Source organism: Coregonus lavaretus, assembly GCF_964263955.1.
Source record: "Coregonus lavaretus genome assembly, chromosome: 22".
In the NCBI taxonomy this organism is placed as follows: domain Eukaryota; kingdom Metazoa; phylum Chordata; class Actinopteri; order Salmoniformes; family Salmonidae; genus Coregonus; species Coregonus lavaretus.
This window is the reverse complement of record NC_140009.1, coordinates 28169822-28177451: the sequence shown is the minus strand read 5'-3', so window position 1 is coordinate 28177451 and position 7630 is coordinate 28169822. Positions and strand designations below refer to the sequence as shown.

General features: G+C 41.2%; 1 long non-coding RNA gene across 1 annotated transcript; it reads right to left on the bottom strand.

Annotated features, from left to right (window-relative positions):
* Positions 1–4569: 4569 nt before the first annotated feature.
* On the bottom strand, positions 4570–7524 carry LOC311149811. Its single transcript, XR_014615054.1, has 3 exons — positions 7433–7524; positions 6514–6610; positions 4570–6410 (listed from the first exon to the last, which is right to left on the bottom strand). It is a non-coding gene; the product is annotated as an uncharacterized lncRNA (long non-coding RNA).
* Between the last annotated feature and the right edge of the window lie 106 nt (positions 7525–7630).

The window sequence follows — 7630 nt, the reverse complement described above, 5'->3', positions numbered from 1 at the left end:
GAGTTTTACGCACAGACTTGCTGGAGTTGTCTGAAAATTGCACATTTTGGTCACCCCAAATAAAAGGGGAATGGGAAAAACTGAAATTGCACCACCATCTAACCCCTCACATACACACTATACCCCAAAACCCACCACCCCATCCCATTACTTTGGCCCTAAACAATCCTACACCAGGCAGTCGGCCTGTGAGGGGTGAACCCCTTCTCTCAAACTTCCTATAGATCTTCTGCACTAAAATCTCTCTCAACCAAATATTTCTCTGCTGCTGCTGCAACCACCACATCTATCTTCTGTGATTTCCGCTCCATCAGTGCAGTTGATCACCATGGCTATAAACGCAAAAAATCCAACCTTAATAAAACTCATAATCTATGTCTCTCTCTCTTCATTTCTACTCACTGGGGGGCTCCCAGTCGACTCACTCACCCTTGGGCTTTCCTCTACTCTCTTCATTGCCTCAGCATAAGAAACTTTCGGCCCCACTCGAACTCTGGCAATCTCAACCTGTCTCTCTCTCACAGGACACTTCGGATCCCCAGCTGCATGGGCACCCGCACAGTTGACAGTGCTTTGTCTTTCTCCCAGCTATACACTCCCTCTGACTATGTCCTCCTGCACATTTCTCACATCGTGGGATCTCCCTTCTACACACTGCTGTAACATGTCCGAATCCTTGGCACCTAAAGCACCGAAGCAGGTTTGGAACATAGGCCCTCACAGAATCGCAAATATAACCTAGCCTGACCTTATCAGGTAGAACCTCTGTGTCAAAGCTCAACAAGACAGACAGGATATTCTCAGTCTCGCCATTGCCACCCGGTCTACATCTCACCAAATGGCAGGTGTTACAAACACTATAAATATTATTTTCCATTTGATCCACCTCTACACTCAACGCTACCGCACAGATCACCCCTTTTAGTGGCGCCATGCTCTGGAGAGCAAAGCACACCACAGGTTGAGCCCCCAGCCGCGTGACTCAGAGCGCCCGCTTCCTCTGGGAGGCGGATACACAAAAAATAAAAACAATTTCACTTCTTCAAACTGTCACAGATGTAACCATTACTAGTTTGTCCTTTACCCAGATATACACAACTTATAGGTCGGCCATGAGGTAGAAATCCACTCTTTCCAAAAATCTCACTCCTACCAAAATGATCTCTGGTAGGATTCTCAGGGCAAACATTGGAAGACTCACTACATCCCACTAATACCTGGACTGGCTCAACTTCAGAGCGCTAACACTGCCGACTGACTCCATTTCGTGATCATCAAGTTTCTCAAGAGAGCATGATGACCTATAAGCAAGATTACTTGGATTTAATCAGGAGATTTACAGTGAGGGAAAAAGTATTTGATCCCCTGCTGATTTTGTAGGTTTGCCCACTGACAAAGACATGATCAGTCTATAATTTTAATGGTAGGTTTATTTGAACAGTGAGAGACAGAATAACAACAAAAAAATCCAGAAAAACGCATGTCAAAAATGTTATAAATTGATTTGCATTTTAATGAGGGAAATAAGTATTTGACCCCTCTGCAAAACATGTCTTAGTACTTGGTGGCAAAACCCTTGTTGGCAATCACAGAGGTCAGACATTTCTTGTAGTTGGCCACCAGGTTTGCACACATCTCAGGAGGGATTTTGTTCCACTCCACTTTGCAGATCTTCTCCAAGTCATTAAGGTTTCGAGGCTGACGTTTGGCAACTCGAACCTTCAGCTCCCTCCACAGATTTTCTATGGGATTAAGGTCTGGAGACTGGCTAGGCCACTCCAGGACCTTAATGTGCTTCTTCTTGAGCCACTCATTTGTTGCCTTGGCCGTGTGTTTTGGGTCATTGTCATGCTGGAATACCCATCCACGATCCATTTTCAATGCTCTGGCTGAGGGAAGGAGGTTCTCACCCAAGATTTGACGGTACATGGCCCCGTCCATCGTCCCTTTGATGCGGTGAAGTTGTCCTGTCCCCTTAGCAGAAAAACACCCCAAAGCGTAATGTTTCCACCTCCATGTTTGACGGTGGGGATGGTGTTCTTGGGGTCATAGGCAGCATTCCTCCTCCTCCAAACACGGCGAGTTGAGTTGATGCCAAAGAGCTCAATTTTGGTCTCATCTGACCACAACACTTTCACCCAGTTCTCCTCTGAATCATTCAGATGTTCATTGGCAAACTTTAGACGGGCCTGTATATGTGCTTTCTTGAGCAGGGGGACCTTGCAGGCGCTGCAGGATTTCAGTCCTTCACGGCGTAGTGTGTTACCATTAGTTTTCTTGGTGACTATGGTCCCAGCTGCCTTGAGATCATTGACAAGATCCTCCCGTGTAGTTCTGGGCTGATTCCTCACCGTTCTCATGATCATTGCAACTCCACGAAGTGAGATCTTGCATGGATCCCCAGGCCGAGGGAGATTGACAGTTATTTTGTGTTTCTTCCATTTGCGTATAATCGCACCAACTGTTGTCACCTTCTCACCAAGCTGCTTGGCGATGGTCTTGTAGCCCATTCCAGCCTTGTGTAGGTCTACAATCTTGTCCCTGACATCCTTGGAGAGCTCTTTGGTCTTGGCCATGGTGGAGAGTTTGGAATCTGACTGATTGATTGCTTCTGTGGACAGGTGTCTTTTATACAGGTAACAAGCTGAGATTAGGAGCACTCCCTTTAAGAGTGTGCTCCTAATCTCAGCTCGTTACCTGTATAAAAGACACCTGGGAGCCAGAAATATTTCTGATTGAGAGGGGGTCAAATACTTATTTCCCTCATTAAAATGCAAATCAATTTATAACATTTTTGACATGAGTTTTTCTGGATTTTGTTGTTGTTATTCTGTCTCTCACTGTTCAAATAAACCTACCATTACAATTATAGACTGATCATTTCTTTGTCAGTGGGCAAATGTACAAAATCAGCAGGGGATCAAATACTTTTTTCCCTCACTGTAGGTGTGTACTCCTCAAACAAAGGTGTATATGTGCAACCTTGTTAAAATTTGATTTGATTTATAAACAGGAGAAGGTAAGAATCTCTGATCTTAGCAGTGCCACTCTTACGCTTTCGCGTCATCGCACCCTAATCCATATTTTACCAAATGTGCCACACAGAAAACAGTCGGCCTTGCTAGGAGTCAACATTTTAAAGGTGGAGTGAACCACAGGGCAAGGTAACCTGCAATGCTGTGGAATGTCAATGAGACAATTATGTCACCTTTAAAAGGATATCCTACGATTTTCCATATGTCTAGACTACTAGTATATTCATTTCCATGGTTGATTTTTACTATAGGGTTGTTTTTATTTGATTTTCATCTCCACATCCTGCCTGGGCCTGGTTTCCTAAAAGGCTAAGTTCATCGTAGAACAATAGGATCCTATGGTTCTACTGTGGTGTAAAGACAACTATGCTGATAATGCTGTGATGATAAGAAGTCCGCTTACACTGTTCTTTGATTATAAAGATTTATTGTATCAAAGTTCACAGTATTAATTTACAGATATCTGCAGTTATATCTGGAGAGAAACGGCCAATCTGTTGATCCAATATGTTGTCTCCCTCTCCGTCCTTTGTTTAAGACAGGGTATTTATATCCTATGTGACATAGTATGGCGTGATTTTAATAAACCAATCCCTGGCTTTTCACATATCTTCCCATTTCCTATTTTCCAGGAATTTAGTAATGCTTTCCAGATGTTTCAGCAAGCAGAGCCAAGTTCCTCTAACACACTTTTGCAAACGTCAGCACAATCATAGACCCTCAGACACTACACTACCGATGAACTTAGCCTTAAAATGCTTTTGGGAAACCGGAACCTGTTCTGTTTGGAACAAGCACAACAACATCAGGGATTAATTACCAGTCTATCTGGTATGACCAACGGATTATGTGACTCCACACTGGCTTTTTTTAATGATAGGAGCACTAAATGAATAATGGAAAATAAATTAAAATGAGTGGCATTATGGACAGTACACCCTCTCAACATTCAAATCAGCCAAGAATACCAAAGCTCTTCCAATGTTGGCATTATGTAATCCTCAAAAAGGTTTGTGGTTTTGGTAATCCTCAAAAAGGTTTGTGGTTTTGAATCCCATTTGGTCTATTCCCTGAATTCCACTACACTGATGTCACAACAGGTGTCACAGACTCCAAAACAATTTCTACATGGTCACAGCTTGAGGAAGCATTTTGAAGACAATTTGGAGTTGTGAATGCAATTATATTTTTGTGAAAACATAGATTTTCCTCTATCTGGCTACTCAGACTAGACTCTAGATCAGGGATGGGCAACTAGAGCCCCCCATTTGTAGGCCCACGGATCAATTTCCAAAAACAAAAAAAAAGGAACTCAGTCGGGGTCTCAACTTACTGTAGAGAGTTAGAATAGTAGTATACACAAGGTGCAATTACAAACTTTAGTGTTGCATCAGCAGTTTTTCTCATGTTATGTCAGCCAATATTTCAAACACACACAAAAGGATGAAACAAGACATCAAAAACCTGTTTGAAATAAAACATTAAGGCTAAATTCTACCTTGAGAAAATAACTTTATATTTTGGAGGTAACATTTACAAAGGCTTTTACAATTATAACATAGGCATCCTGAAATGCACCCACACGCAACTGATCAAATACCCTTCTTTGATAATTAATTTAATTAATTGCTCATTCTAAATCAGTTGTATTTCTACGAGTCTATAATCAAAATATTACTATAATTGCATACAAACTGTCTAAATAATTTAACGAGGGTGCACTAACTGAGCTAACATTTCTCTTGTACAACATAAAATGTAGTTAAAATATCTTATTTACCATTGGTTAAAAAACACACAAAAAACAGTTAAGAAACAAGCTTGACCTGAGTTAGATTATTTTAAAACCAGGATAATGAAAACGTGTTGTCCCATTATTTTCCTATGGCAAGACTACTCATGAGAAGTTCTTTGGTGGCAAATGAACATCAAACCTTACTATGAGTGCAGATTTAATGGTGGTCAGTCGGCCTAACAGTGCTAGGTGAGTAGAGAAAGAGGCAAAACAACAACCAATAAAATTAAGGCACTACAAATGTTTCCAGCACAGGAGGCTGCTGAGGGGAGGACGGCTCATAATAATGGCTGTAATAGAGTGAATGGAATGGTATCAAACACATGGAAACCATGTGTTTGATGAGTTCGATACCAATCCATTTATTCCATGCCAGCCATTACTAAGAGCCCGTCCACTCCAATTAAGGTGCCTTGACTAAGGGCTAGATTCTATATCAGATCAATTCTAGCCGACACGCTAAAGGGGTTGTTTTGGAGTGTCTGAGATGGAACTGCGTTAGAGCTGTCAAATCCACAAGCGGCTCATTGCGCTAGCTTATCGCGGACCATGCCATTGGATGCAACAAAACCACCCAACTTTATAATTTGACAAATCCCATGCAGCCACATTACAAGTTCAAACTCTCGAATGTGTGATATTTATATTGTCTATAGCTCGATTTGACTGATAGGCTATCAATCCCCCCATCCAAATGAACATGAAAACATGCATTAGCCTACACTTTCTATCGCCGTTTTGAACTTCTAACGCATTAGGATTAATAAGGAAGGGAGTGGTTTGTGACACACAAGAGCAGCCTCTCACCTATATGTCAGCTCATACCACCGTGACACCTCCAACATCCGTTAAAACATTTGCTATGCGGATGCCTGCCAACGCGGGTTAACGGTCGATCTGATTGAATCGAGGCCTAAGTGCAGGCAAAATTTGGCTTAATTCGACCAGCACAATTTGAATATATTTCAGTGGGATATGGAGAGGGCTATGATGCTGAGATGAAATTATGATGACAAAGAGAGATAGAATGCCATTTGTAGTAATTTGTACCAAAACTGTTGATGTTACATTATGATGTTTTATTAATCTGAGCACCTCTATAAATGTAATGCTACAATCACATTTCTAATACAAACCAAAACTTCAGCAGTGGATGTAATTCAACAGAAACATATTTTTACACATTAGTTCATTAGATCAGAAAACAAATGATGTACTAGTGTGAAAACTGACCAAAGCTTTCCCTTTTTCACAATACTAAATATTGAGCAATGGGACGGTAGAATTGTACACCGAGACTGGAATAGTGGTAGTCAAGGGAATCCCTCCTGGAATTTACATGGTTCTTTTGAACATACAGATCTCAGTGCAGTACAACATTATCCTCTCTGTGTCAGCCATAGATGTACTGTAGATGTTTCTCTCTTCTGACCCTAACATTGGTTAATTTCTGCTATTAATCTCTTCATTTGAGCATCAAACTTCCTTCCAACCTGCTCCACTTCTTTCTCTCTTCATTGTCAACTCATTTTCTTTCATTGGCTAAGTTGGGGTATAGCTTCGTGCTTAAACTTTTTAGTCTGTAAACAAAGCAGGGAATAGAACAAAGAAAATTAGGTGAGAAAATGTCAAAGTCCAAATTGTAATTCATAGCAAAGCTGCAGCCTTGTCCAAAATACCCACCAGTGGGCGATGCTGTTTACTGCCTGTTGCTCTTGATGACCAGGAAGATGGTGTAGACATCATAGGCAAACAGGATCCCAGCCAGCAGGCCAAACAACTAAGGGAATGGAATCATGTTTAATCTAAACATAATCTAACCAAAAAGTTATACTTTTCAGTGATGAATTGGGCTGAAGCATTTGAGAGCTGAAGAAGTAAGTAATTTGAGATGCTTTCATTTGTATCTGTTCAAAAATCTCAGGGTGGTGTGAGAGAATTTGTTTAATATTAATAGTTAACAATTATATACTGTTCTACTAATGCTGTGTTTTTGTAAAGGGATGGTTTCTACTCCAGCTCCCTGCAGCTAGTCTAGGCGTGTGGTCAAGGACATGGGTTTTACTCGAGATAGGGGTATCTGGAGCTGACAATTGATTTAGGGATGGCTAGGTGATAAAACCAACAGCTACATTCCAGTCCATGATTAATGGTGTGTGAGAGGGAGATGTCTCCGGTCTGACTGAGCCTGCATTTTCATAGACTGAATTGGTGTTTGTGTAATGTAAGGTACCAGGGAGAGATGGCTCGGGTATGAATCATGTTGATAAGAACCTTGTCTTGGGGGCCAAACCCTGGTTTCCATACAATGAGAACAGTCTTCACCGCAGATACCGTCTGCTGTGAATTATTCATTTCTTTCATACAAATCCTAACCCTTTGACTCATTCCACACATCTGCTGTTTGTCATGTAGACTGAGAGGGTGTATCTTTGCTATAAAATATATTTGTATTGTCTCTATGTCAGAGCTCTCGGCCCAACAATCACTTACTACCTTATTCATTTGTTTTGAATAAAGTAATATCCTGATTGTTGATTGACCTTGTCTCTCCTCATTATTGATTAGAATTTCCACGACAGTGGTTAGACATTTGACTCACCACTCCTGCAATACGGGCACCATCCCCAGTTCTATGAATCAAACAGATTAGAGAGGTAATGAGGTACACGGCTGCACCAGTAGTAGCACGGAAAAGATCCTGGTAGGAGGAGACCAACATTAGTGAATGATTGTCCTTCTATAAGCACTTGGAAAGTCCTTGTGTTACTGTTCGTTTTTATGAATGTATCTTTAATTT